Genomic DNA, 14,072 nt, shown 5'->3' with positions numbered 1-14,072 from the left:
TTTTACACTTGTAGCACATCTCAGTTTAAGGTCAGCGACATTCTTCAGCTCAGTAGCCACATGTGGCAGTGGTACCATGCTGGAAAGCACACCTCTGACAAAAGGCTTAAAGGGGCCAAACAGTGGCAAGATGCGACATTCCTAAAATGGGCCTTAGCCCTAGTGCTCTGGCCATAGCCTTAGTGCTGGGGGGTTTTAATTTTGCCAGGGAAGCCAGAAGTTCAGAGTTCTTGGGGGAAATTTCTTGTTTTCTAAGTGTTGGTAACTAATTCAAAACTTTTGAAACATCACATGCACCTGGCCCTTGGGTGGCCAGTTTATAGCCTTCTGTTCCCAGCATTTCATATTTTAAACCATATCAGGTTCTTTGGCTCATCCAATATGCAGGATTAGGTTTGGCTAAAGATAATAAAGATCCATGTTTTTCACAAATATAAAAGTGTTTGAACATTTTTTTAAATTGATGGACTGTATCCTGTGTTAGGAATTCTTAAGTAGTTGCCTTTGCCCACCTGAGTTGGTGCCTTCAGGAAAGAAAACTTTCTGTGTGCATAGAACCTAGAGTTGGAAAGTCTTTGGGATAAAGCACTTAACTGCTCTCATTGACTGCATGCCCCCCTTTTAAAAACATCCATCCCATCTGTAGCTATTGGTTCAGTGTCCTAGTCCATAATAGATTGCAGGTTTTTGTTTGTTTGTTTGTTTGTTTGTTTTTTGTGTGGATTGCAGCTTTCTTGAGGGCAGGCAGAGTCTGTCTTGTTCCTCATTATATCCCAAGGCAGAGTCTGTCTTGTTCCTCACGCATCTGGTATATGGAAGACATTGTACAAGTGTTGACTGAATAAGTACATAAATAACTTAAAACCAAGGAGGAAGTATTGGTGAGGATGTGGAAAAATTGGAACCCTTGTGCCTGATGTTGAGGATGTAAAATGGTTGCAGCTACTTTGGAAGACAATATGGTGGGTCCTCAAAAATTAAAAATAGATCCAGCCATTTCATATCTGGGTATCTATCCCCCAAAATTGAAGAAAGGGACACAAAGAGAGATTTGCACACCTATATTCATAGTGGCATTACTCACACTAGCCAAAAGGTGGAAGCAACCCGGTTGTCCATCTACAGATGAATAGGTAAACAAAATGTGATATATTTCATACAATGGACTGTAATTTCTCCTTAAAAAAGAAGGAAATCTTGTCACAAGTTACAATGTGGATGAAACTTGGAGACATTACATTAAATAAAATAATTCAGTCACAAAAGGACAAGTACTGAGTGATTCCACTCATATAAGTGACCTACAGTAGTCAAACTCAGAGAGATGGAAAATAGAATGGTGGTCACTAGGGGTTGGGGAGAGGGAAATGGGGAATTAATGTTTAATGGGGACAGAGTTCCAGTTTTGCAAGATAAAAAGAGCTCTGTGAGTGAATGTTGGTAATGGTTGCACAACAATGTGTATACTTAATGCCACTAAACTATATGATTACAAATGATTAAAATGGAAATTTTTATGTTTTGCATATTTTAACACAAAAATCCAAAATTTTTAAAAACTCAAGAAGGTCAAATAACTTATCTAAGCTCATAATATCTTGCTCTGGGGCTTTTAAAACTATACCAGACTGTTAGTAGTAGTTTTTGAGGTAGTATTTTTTGAAGGACTTAAATCTGGGAACCAGTAGACCTAGATCTTGATAATTAGTTGATGTCTTCGGACCTCATTTCCCATGCATGTGCAGTCTTGTCTCCCTTGAAACAACCTACCTGTAAGGTTCAGATGAAGAAATGAAAGAGTATAAGAGTATATATAAGGGTGAATCTGTGCTGAATTCATTATACTCTGGGGTGTTCATGTGTTATTGAAACAGTAAAGAAGCAGATACACAAGATTCTCGCTGAATGGATGCCCCAGCATGACTGACCCCTGTTAGTCAAAATGGTTGACTGAATAGAAAAGTTTTCCACAGTCCCTAAACAGATTTGTTTCATTTTGTTATTGTCTATATATGGTGATGCTTTTATTTCAAAGGGACCTTCCCTACACGCTGAAACGCTGTTGGAGTCAGACTCTCCTTGTCTCAGAGTAAAGCAAGGTGGAATGAGAAGCCTGTGTATAAGGGGATATCTAGGCTCAGGTTGCAGCAGCATCACCCAAGCACAGCATCTTCAAGGGACAGTCACTGGCTTGGAAGTTGGTGGATGTCTGTTGTTCAGAGTAGCCAGGTCCCAGCAATTAAAGAAGCACAAGCACTTTAATATTTGCCACTAAACTGTATGATTACAAATGCTTAAAATGGAAATTTTTATGTTTTATATATTTTAACACAAAAATCCAAATTTTTTTAAAAACTCAAGAAGGTCATTCTTTCTGGAAATTTGCCCTATGAGGAAAACAAGCTTTGAGCTTTCTGTCCCATGTTGTATCAAGTCTCATTGTCAAAGGGTACCTTATCTTGAAACGAAGAGAGCAAGCAAGATTCTCTGGTATTTCTAAATCATAGATGGTCCATCTTATCCACCCTTACATTTGAAAAACAAACAAGGTTAAATGGCTTGCATATTGCTACATACAGATAGATCCTTCCCATTGCACTGAGAGCTTTCAGACACATCATGCATTAAAATCAATTCAAGACTGATTGAAAGAGTTGAATGCAGAAAACAAAACCAGAAAAGTCAAGAAGAAAATATAGATGAAAAGAAAACCCTCATTTGTAGAAATGCTGTCGAGGTGTAAAACCAATGGGAAAAAAGTTATACGAAAAATTGATGAATTTAACTGCCATGATAAATTTAACTACAGACAACTTTTACAATAAAAATATAAAGTTTATTAAATTATTAAAATATATAGGAGAAACTAAGATGGCGGCATAGGTAAACACCGGGAAATTGTCGCCTCACACAACAATTGAAAATTACCGCAAAGGACTGAGCAAACATCATCCAGAACAACAGAAAGGCTGGCTGAGTGTAAATTCTACAACTAGAAGGAAAGAAAAGCACGCTGAGAGCCAGAGGCGCTGCGGAGGTGAAGTGCAGAGGTACGGCGGCTCGCGCGCGCGAGGAAAGGGGGAGGCACCTGAGGACGCGGCTGTCTTTTTGAATCACAAGCTCCCGACTGCTCTGAACTCCGGTTCCGGGAAGTCTCTGGGGACCCAGGACTCATACGGGGAGAAGCTGGTCTGTCCGGCAGCGGGCGAACTTGAAGGCGGCTTTCCCTCAGAGGTGCTTGCAGCAATTAGCGGGTCACTGAGACCCGCGACTCCGGGCGGAGAATCAGCTATAGCTGCTTGCTCCGCCCTATGATTCCCTGAGACCCCGCCCCACCCAGGCTGAGGCAGAGGCTTTTGCATGTGAATGTACCTAACTGCCGCCGAGCCAGGCAGACCCGGAACTTCCAAGAGAAGGCCCAAGGCCCCGCAGCGGCTTGCATTGCTTCACAGCTGAGCCTCTTCGTGGCTGCTGCTGTGTGGCCTCAGGCAGAGGCTGAATTAGCACCTCCTTAGATCCAGGAGCCACTGTACCCAGTGGTCAGAGGGGGACCATCCAGACTGCAACTCCTCAGATCCATAAGGGACACACTCAGGGAGCAGACTCAGTGAGCACCAAAGCCCCACTGAAGCAAGTCTTGCCCCAGAAGGGTGTCTTCAGCACAGAAGTTCTCCCACTTTAGACACAGCTGATTCTCACAGCCAATTGGCCTGGAGGTCAATTCCTCCCAGTGATTCTACAACAACCAAGGCACCAAGAGTGCACCAAGAGTGTCCACCCCAGGTAACTGGGGAGGCTGAGCTACTGGGCCCTACAGGACACCTGGCGCGCAGGGCCACTCTATCAACACAGGGAAGCTGCCAAAATGCGGAGACAAAGAAACAGGTCACAAATGGCAGAAATGGAGGAAAGCAAACGATTGGATATAGAGTTCAAGGCCACGTTTATAAGGTTTTTCAAGAATTTTATGGAAACCGCCGATAAATTTAATGAATCCCTCAATAAGTATAGTGAGACCATGGAGGACATGAAAAAGGACCAACTAGAAATTAAGCATACACTGACTGAAATAAAGAATAATTTACAGAGATCCAGCAGCAGACAAGAAGATCCCAAGAATCAAGTCAAAGATTTGAAATACAAAGAAACAAAAAATACCCAACCGAAAAAGAAAAAAGAAAAGAGATTCCAAAAATATGAAGATAGTGTAAGGAACCTCTGGGACTACTTCAAGCGTACCAACATCAGAATTATAGGGGTACCAGAAGGAGAGAGAGGGCAAGATATTGAAAACCTTTTTGAAGAAATAATGACAGAAAACTTCCCCTACCTGGTGAAAGAAATGGACTTACGAGTCCAGAAAGCGCAGAGAACCCCAAACAAAAGGAATCCAAAGAGGACCACACCAAGACACATCATAATTAAAATGCCAAGAGCAAAAGATAAAGAGAGAATCTTAAAAGCAGCAAGAGAAAGACAGTCAGTTACCTACAAGGGAGTACCCATTCGACTGTCAGCTGATTTCTCAACAGAAACCATGCAGGCCAGAAGAGAGTGGCAAGAAATATTCAAAGTGATGAATAGCAAGAACCTGCAACCAAGATTACTTTATCCAGCAAAGCTATCATTCAGAATAGAAGGTCAGATAAAGAGCTTCACGGATAAGAAAAAGCTAAAGGAGTTCATCACCACCAAACCAGCATTATATGAAATGCTGAAAGGTATTCTTTAAGAAGAGGAAGAAGAAAAAGGAACTCTTACCATTTGCCACAGCATGGGATGGAACTGGAGAGCAGATAAATACCACATGATCTCACTCATTTGTGGAATATAATGAACAACATAAGCTGATGAACAAGGACTGATCCAGAGACAGAGAGGCATTGATTGGACTGTCGGGACTTGGAGGGAAGGTAGGGGAGGGTGGGGGTAAGGGGGAAAGATCAACCAAAGGACTTATATGCAAGCATATAGGCCTAATCAATGGACATGGACAACGGGGGGGTGAGGGTATGAGCGGGGGGGTGGGGGGGTAGAGGGTAACGTGGGGACAAGGACACATATGTAATATCTTAATCAATAAAAAATATATTAAAAAAATTATTAAAATATATGCAAAAATATGATAGACAAATAAGTCTTTCTAATCAATTATTTAAAAAAACTTTACCATCCCACTAAAATAATGGACAAGGGACCTGATTACTGACATCACTTTTTTTCTTTTTTCTTTTTAATATATATTTCTTTATTGATTTCAGAGAGGAAGGAAGAGGGAAAGAGAGAGAGAAACATCAGTGATAGGAGAGGATCATTGATCAGCTGCCTCCTGCACACCCCCTACTGGGGATCAAGCCTGCAATCAGGGCTTGTTCCCTGGGCTGGAATCGATCTGGGACCCTTCAGTCCGCAGGCTGACACTCTATCCACTGAGCCAAACCGGCTGGGCCTGACATCACTTTTCTTTACAAAAGAAGAAATGTAATTGGTTAATGTATAAGAAAATGTCATTCTCTCAAGTAATTAAAGAAATGTAAACTAAAATAAGACAAAGACTGTTTCTCTTTATTAAATTGGCATTTTTTTTACAAGATAATTCTCAATACTGGCATTCATATAGAGCTAGGAGGAGTATAAGTAGATAAGGACTTTCTGGAAAGTTATTTAGCAAAAGGTACTAAGAGCTTTAAATGTGATAATACCCATTCACTCAAAATTTGTCCTAAGAAAATAATTAGAAATGCCAATGTTTATATATAAGATGTTCATTGCAGCATTTTTTTTATAATTTGCAGCAGTGAGAAATTGAAGATAACCCAATGGTGACATTAAAAATCAGGACTTTGAGAAATACTTATTAAAGTGTTCAATGTCAGTAGTGTACAATTATATAATGTGTAATTGTATAAATATATAATTGGTATACAATTACATTTACCAATATGCAACATGGTAAATATATGTGTATGCATTTCAAAAAGATTAAATGGACATCAGAAATATATTAGAAACAATTTTTGCGGGGTGGCCAGATTACAAATAATTTCAATTTTCTTTATACTTTTCTGCCTGCTCCAGATTTTCTACAATAAAAACATATTTTCTTCTAAATGGAAAAAATAGGTCTTTAAAAACTGAATTGATTTATTATGAAAAAGACTCTTCATCTTTTTCATAAACTTTTTCCTGGCACCATTTCATAGTTAATGACTCCAACATATCTCCCATATCCATTAAATTACCAAATCCTGTAAACTCTTCCCCTTCAACACCTCATAAATCAATCCTTCCTTCCCCCTCCCACAGTCAGCCTACAGTTTGATTTAGTTCCTCTTATTGCTGTTCAAAAGCTGTTTTTGGTTCTCCACTATCCTGGGTTTTGAACCCTAATCCTGGGCCCTGCATGCACCACCCTCAGTGACTTGCCTCTACCCTGTTCTCACCTTAGTCCTCACTCCTCTGTGCATGTCAACCAGACTGTCCCTTCCTGCACTGTGCTTTATGACTCTACAATATTACTTCTGCTCATAATAGACTCTTCATTCACTTACTGCATAGACATTCACTAAACAAATTTCCTGTGCCAGGCAACCTGCGGCACCAAAATGAATGAAATACGAGTCTCTATTTTGGAGGGGCTCAGTCACCTTGAAGTGACAAAAATAACTAGTTATATTTTTCATCAGTACTAGTTATGATAAATACGATATATTTTGATGGAACTGAGATTTGAATCTAAATTAACCTGTCTTGAAAGTAATTTTGCTTCAAGGTCAAGAAAGATAAATGCCATTGCAGGGGGCTGTTATGGCTGGCACCTAGTTATATGTTGAGAAGGAATAGGAAATGAGGCTGCAGAATGGCCATGTATGCCATTGCTGAGAAGTTAAAACTTAATCTTCTTTATAACTGGAATCACAATAATTTAATAATGAATACTCTATGCCTCACTCTGTTCTAATAACTACTTTATGAGTTAAAGCACCTGTTACTTTTGTCCTGGCCAGCATGGCTCAATTGGTTGGAGTGTTGTCCTGTGCACCAAAAGGTGGTGGGTTCGATTCCTGGTCAGGGCACATACCTAGATTGCAGCTTCAATCCCTGGTCTGGGCACATACGGAAGGCAATTGATCAATGTCTCCTCTCCTCCTCCTCCTCCTCCTCCTCCTCCTCCTCCTCCTCCTCCTCCTCCTCCTCCTCCTCCTTCTTTCTCTCTCTCTCTCTCTCTCTCTCTCTCTCTCTCTCTCTCTCATCAATAAAAACATATCTCGGGTGAGGATTAAAAAAACAGACCTGTAACTTTTTATAGACAAAGAAACCAAGGCAAAGAAAAATAAAGTGATTTGCACAATGTCACATGGTAGCTTTCGGACCTCAGAGTCTTGGCTCTTTATTACTCTGTTTTAATAATTTAATTTATGGGCTTAGTTTTGTTTCTGAAATAGATTGTAAAACATGAAAGGTCAGAGACTGTCTTAGGGATGTTTGTATTCCTGTTAGAACCGTATGCATTGACTCCAGTAAATATGAATTGAGTTGGATTAGATTGAATTGAATTGAAATGGATAGAATTGAATGAATAAAATCTTTTAAGGTCTCCCACTTCCTTTGATGATCATCCAGATCTCGTTGTAGGGGAGAGTGGAGAGGAAAAAGGGACTGTTTATTATACCATCTTAATTGAAAAACATCTGTGTGGGCTGAATTCACACTATAGGCATATCTTGGAAATATCATTGTGTATTTGGTTCCAGACACCACAATGAAGCAAGTTGTAATCTTGTTGCTGGTGGAGGGTCTTGCCTTCAATTTGTAAAACATGCAACAGCCCATAGCGCACGATGCACAAGGTGTGTCTGTATAGTCTCACCTGGCAGAGTTGGAATCTCTCCTGGTGGGAAGTTGTCACGACTGTCCCCTTGTTGAACTCTAACTTGACTGAATGGCTCTAAGAACATGTTTCTGTAATGTGTGATGCTCTAGGCTTTTAAATTCACTTTCTCTAAGCCTGTAGCTTTTTGAAGGGAGAGAATAAGTCCTGCTGACTCAGATTTCAAATTAACAGAGTCCTAGTGTGTAAGTTTAACAGGGAACATTGTGCCGATGAACACTTGCTTCCCATTTGATCCCAAAGGTAGAGCAGAACATGTGATGAGTATATTTTTCATGTGGGCGTTGGTTGACTGGCCTGCACAGTCACAAATAGGAATGTCACTAAAGACTTGCACACCTGTGTCCACAAAGGGTGGACTACTACGCGCAGCCCTTTCTGTTCACCGCCACCCCCTCACCCTCACTCACACAGGCAGGGAGCTAGCTGCCATGAGGTCATGTAAGGACACAGCACTTCTGTTTCCAATCATAGCATCGTGTTCACTTTAACAGAGCAGGTGGTGGAGGGGAGAGACAAGGACATCACACTGTCACCCCATCCTACCACGGCTTTGTCATAGCTTACCCTGTGGCAGTACTCCAACCACCCCCACGAATCAATCATCCTTATTCTTGTGCCCAGGTTTCACAAGGGTGTCTTTAACAATATCAGCAGCTAATATTAATTGGGCACATTTATCAGGTCCAAGACTCTGTTCTTTAGGGAGGTCAGTGTCTGTAACTTCTGGGCAATGCATTTATGGTTCCTAGCTGGTTTTACCAGCTGTGGAAACTGAGGTCCAGAGAAGGTTGGTGGTGGCCTATAATGGAGGAGTCAGGACTGAGACACAGGCTGTGTCCCACAAAGTGCAGGCTCTTAGCCTTTGTGCTTACTCGTTCTTGGCCACAAAACTTTTGGTCTCCATATTCTTCTTGTTTTACCTCCAGCCAGAAGTCATTTAGCCTTCTAACAAATTTTCACAGTGCTGTTCTATTTATTTTATGGAACTTAACCAGTTTTAATATCCTATTATTGTTACTGATAGAAAGTGTTCACTTTTCCTGGGGTTATGGAGGCAGAATCCATTTCTTATTTCTTGGCTTATTTTCCCTACTCAATGTAAGGTGTAGCACCTTTGGACAAGAATAAACAAACTTGTTTCTGATCATATCTATTCCTTCTGAGCACCTGCACCTGTATAGGAATTTGGAAATCCATAAAACTACCTATAAAAATTCTTCAGTTTAGATTTCCTAAAGAAAAGTAAAGATTTGCCTGAGAAAGTTTAAATCCCTGTTTTTCTAACAAAGCCAGGCAAATGATAAACCATAGTTCACCTTTTAGTGCCTTTCCCCTCAGATCCCCATTCCTTGCTGTCCTGGCGCTGTTCAGAAATCATTGGCATCCCAGTCTGCTCAGAAACTCTTTTGCTCCTGGTTCAGATTTGCTGATTTTTTTGAGTATCTTATTTATTTAGGGGCAGAGTCGAAGCTCCCGTGGACCCTCTGTGGCAGGCTGAAGGAACCTTCTTCTCATGTTACTTCAAAATTAGACTTTAAAGGATATAACACTCTTGGAAGTACCTTCTGCAGCTATTTATTCTGCTAGAAATTCATTCTCATTCCCATTCTCTCTCTCTCTCTCTCTCTCTCTCTCTCTCTCTCTCTCTCTCTCTCTCTCTCTCTCTCTTAGATTCATATCCTGAACCAGTTTCTGGCAGAAGAGAGCTGCTTTGAAGATGAACTCGGCTCAATAACACCTCCTATGTTCTACCCTTAGACATCCAGCTGCAGTGATTGCTCCGGGGCCATACCTTCCCTCAGAGTTGCAGTCTCTCAGGAGAGCTCCAGGGGCATGGCTACCTTGTTTCACTCACACAACCTGAGAGCATCATGCTGATGGAGCCATCTGCTACCATTGGCCTTGAAACAGATTTTAGAATAGGACACTCCATGGACACAGACCTCAGTGCCTAGCCCTTGGGGTAGAGGCAGTTTCACCAATTCCATCTCCTTCTACCTTCTGGAGGTATCCTCTCTCTCAGGCAACTCTGTCCTTTCTTCCATCTCGTCTTAGTCAAGGTACACCTCATCAGACAGATGTTAATAGCTGTGAATCTGAAAGAGAAGGGGCTGGGATTCAGGTCTCTTTACTCAAAAAAGACCTCTCTGCTTCCAGGTAAACTAGTGGGTGTAACTAGATATATTGGAGAAAGACTCCACTGGACTTTACCCGGGGACATAAAACTCCTCTGCTCACTTGCAGGGTCTGAACCCAAGCCTTGGGTCCACCCAGATGGACACTCATAAAAACAGTTCTCTTATTGCCTATAGACAGAGGCAGTAGTCAGTTTTTTTCAAGTAGCATAACTTTTATTTCTGTTCATCTCATTTAACTTATAAATTTATTATTGATATAAATTGCATAAGGGTAAACTTGCAGAAAATATAATTTAAAAATGTTTTCATATTTGTAAAAGACTTTTAATATTTTTTATTTATTTTTAGATAGAAAGGAGGAGGGATAGAGAGATAGAAACATCAATGATGAGAGAGGAACATCATTGATTGGCTGCTCCTGCATGCCCCCTACTGGGGATCAAACCCACAGCCCTGGCATGTGCCCTGACTGGAAATCAAACCGAGACCTCTTGGTTCCTGGGTCAACACTCAACCACTGAGCCACACCTGAGCTGCAAAACACTTTTAATGTATAAAACTTTTGTCATAACCTAACATTTAGCATCTGGACTCAATCAAATAAATAAGAGATTTAGATGCTACAGAGCATTGTTTTCTAGTTGGATCATGACCCACAGTGAGGCACAATAGGAATTTTTAATGACATAGAGTAGAATAGAGCAGATGAGAAAATATGGGTGCTTCACTCTTAGTAGGGCTAAATATTGTTTCATGAAACTTTATTTCACCTATATGTATACTAGATGCCTGGTGCACAAAAATTTGTGCACTAGGGTGGGAGGGTCCCTCAGCCTGGCCTGTGCCCTCTCACAGTCTGGAACCCCTCAGGGAATGTCCACCTTCCGGCTTAGGCCTGCTCCCTGGGGGATCAGGCCTAAGCTGGCAGTCAGACATCCCTCTGGCAGCCCAGGAGCCCTCGGGGGATGTCCACTTGCCAGCGGGGAGCAGGCCTAAGCTGCAGTTGAACATCCTTAGCGCTGCTGAGGAGGTGGGAGAGGCTCCCACCACCACCACTGTGCTGGCAGCTGGCAACCTGGCTTGTGGCTGAGCAGAGCTCCCCCTGTGGGAGCCCACTGACCACCAGGGGGCATCTCCTGCATTGAGTGTCTGTCCCCTGGTGGTCAGTGTGTGTCATAGTGACCAGTCATTCCCAGTCGTTCTGCTGTTAGGGTCAATTTGCATATTACCCTTTTATTATATAGGATAGAGGCTTGGTGCATGGGTGGGGGTTGGCTGGTTTGCCCTGAAGGGTGCCCCGGATCAGGGTGAGGGTCCTGCTGGGGTGCCTGGCCATCCTAGGTGAGGGGCTGATGGCTGTTTGCAGGCTGGACAAGCCCCCCAGCGGGGACCCTTACCCCATGAGGGTGTGGCCATCCTGGGTGAGGGGCTGATGGCTGTTTGCAGGCTGGCCACGGCCCCCAGCCACCCAAGCTCCCAGTGGAGGCTGGCTGGAAGCAGGTATATGGGATTTATTTATCTTCTATAATTGAAACTTTGTTGCCTTGAGTGGAGGCCACAGCTAGCCAGGGCAGGCAGGAAGCTTGGCTTCCTCCATTGCCGGGGCAACCAAGCCTCCCGCTTGCTCCAGCTCTGTGGCTGCCGGCTGCCATCTTGGTTGGGTTAATTTGCATATAGTCACTCTGATTGGCTGGTGGGCATGGCTTGGGGCATAGCAGAGGTGTGGTCAATTTGCATGTTTCTCTTTTATTAGATTAGATGTAATTTTGTGTGTGTGTGTGTGTGTGTGTGTGTGTACACATCACCCACTTACCTGTGTTCTGTGTGTGCTAGGGCTCTGCATAAGAAGCATGTCTCATCAAGCAAAGATTAAAAGTTTCATCTGGGGTGGGGCCCTCCCAACCTTTGCTCAGCCCCCTCCCTCACTGCAGCCTCAGCCTCTTTGGATTCTGCCACGCTTTTTCCAACTTCCTTGAAGCCAAATCATACATTCCTGACTGGCTGTGCCATGTCTGAACCTTTGTTTTTTAATTCTGGTGAGATGACTGAGGGGAGAATCAGATATAGCGAAAAGCAGACAGCAGATAACTGACATTTCACATTCCCACTGGAATAATTCCTGCTGCTATTTTTAAACGTTGCTCAGCTTAGTGTAGTATTTCCGCCATTCAAGATGCACACCTACACCAGAGCCTGGTGCATGTTTGTGCTGCAGTGTGTGGGCCCTGCCTAAGTAAGAGGTGAAGGGCCAAGTCTTTGGCAGATATCCGTCTGCCTTCACATTAGAGGCAAGTCAATACAGAGAGTCCTGTAAAAGGCTTCAGAATGCTGCAGAATGGTCCTTTTACCTACTGAATTCCTCAGGGCACTACAGCAGTTCAGTGACAAATCATCAAATGTTTCTAAAATGAGCAGACAGTTAAGCTCCTAAGTGCCAGGTCCTCAAGCATCTGACCCACTGTCAGCTGCTGCTGGCATTCACAAATAAAGGCTACCAGGCCTCCTCTGAGCTGCCAGCCCTCACTCCAGTGCCTGGAACTTTTGCAAAACTTCACCATCAGACATGGCAACTTATTTCCTTAAGACAGAACTCTGAGTTGAAAGAAGGTTAAGTGAGCCCTAGCGGGTTTGACTCAGTGGATAGTGTGTTGGCCTATGGACTGAAGGGTCCTCGGTTCAATTCTGGTCAAGGGCATATGCCTAGGGAGGGGGCATACAGGAGGCAGCTGATCAGTGATTCTTTCTCATCATTGATGTTTCTATTTCTCTCCCTTACTCTTGGAAATCAATAAAAATATATATTAAAAAAAAAGAAAGGAGGTTAAGTGAAAAGGAGCACAGCATGCCAGGTTTCCAGCCCTTTTGAGCATAATATTAATAGATACTTGGCCTGAAGGTATATAGCGTTGTCATCTCTCTTGATAGAGGCAGGATATGCATTGTTAAGTCTCCATCTACTGTCTTTGGTCACTTAGCATATTCCTATGTCCCTGCATGACAGTGCGAGAAACCAGTGCAGCCCAGCAGGTGAATCTCCCTGTGATCTGCAATTCTTGTCATCTCGTGATCTGCTTACAATTCAAAAGGAAAACGATACAGTTTTAAAAACACTTTCTACTTCTGCTCATGGAATTGGACATAACTCAATTTAGCTGGAGATGGAAGAAGGTCATCTAAAACAAAGAGTTGGCAGGAAAATCTCCCCAAAGCAAATTAAGGTAAGAAGGGCTTATTTCACAGGGGAAGGTGAGGCAGAAGCCTTGGGTCCTGTGCTCTGTACCAGCCAGGCAACCATAGCCCAGTCACTAGCATCTCTGAGACACATTCTGCATGTGTGAAGTGTCTTCAAAGCAACTGTGAGGATGCAGTGAGATACACACACAACACTGCTCTGAACCACAGCACCACTTTTATTGTCTTTTTATTGCCTAGGTAACAATGTCATACATTGAGCCATCATGCTGTTTCACTCTATAACATGCCTCTCTGTGGTTACTAGCAGAGAAATATGCATGTGCTTATTGCACTGAGAGTTGTGAGGCCATCACTTGCTCATCTGAGACTCCGCAGTGCCTGTCACATAGGAACAGTCTGTATACTAGCTTTTCTAATCTTAGGCACACATCAATTATTCACCAGCCTGTCTTGTCCTGGACATTATCTTATAGAAGTCACTGTGGCCACAGTGAACCACATTTCTAAATCTTAATCTGAAACTGATACTTAAATATTAGGTTTCTTCAGCTTTACATTATTCTCTATGTCAGCCGACTCTGAAAATGCTTTTATTTTTTCTCCTCGTACTTGTGTGAAACTTTATATGAAGGTTCAGACACTAAGAGCTGGCTACCATTTTCTACTTTTCAGTGTAAATTATGAAATCATCCTTCTGCTGTATCAGTCATTGGGCTTTTGAGAGAGAAATATATGTGAGAATTTCCCTTAAATTTATTTATAGTACATATTTTGCAGTGTTGAATGAAACAGTGTAACATGTATACTGCTCTTTTCAAGTAATGTAATTCACAATCACACCTATT

The 14,072-nt window shown here is 42.3% G+C and overlaps 1 protein-coding gene across 2 annotated transcripts in view; it reads left to right on the top strand.

Moving 5' to 3' along the window:
* The window catches only part of FRY (FRY microtubule binding protein), a 611,006-nt gene that overhangs the window by 52,522 nt on the left and 544,412 nt on the right, over positions 1–14,072 (top strand). The gene's annotated exons all lie outside the window — the stretch shown is intronic.

This window comes from Myotis myotis, unplaced genomic scaffold (genome assembly GCF_014108235.1).
Source record: "Myotis myotis isolate mMyoMyo1 unplaced genomic scaffold, mMyoMyo1.p scaffold_m19_p_3, whole genome shotgun sequence".
In the NCBI taxonomy this organism is placed as follows: Eukaryota; Metazoa; Chordata; class Mammalia; order Chiroptera; family Vespertilionidae; genus Myotis; species Myotis myotis.
This window is presented reverse-complemented; position numbering and strand designations above follow the sequence as displayed.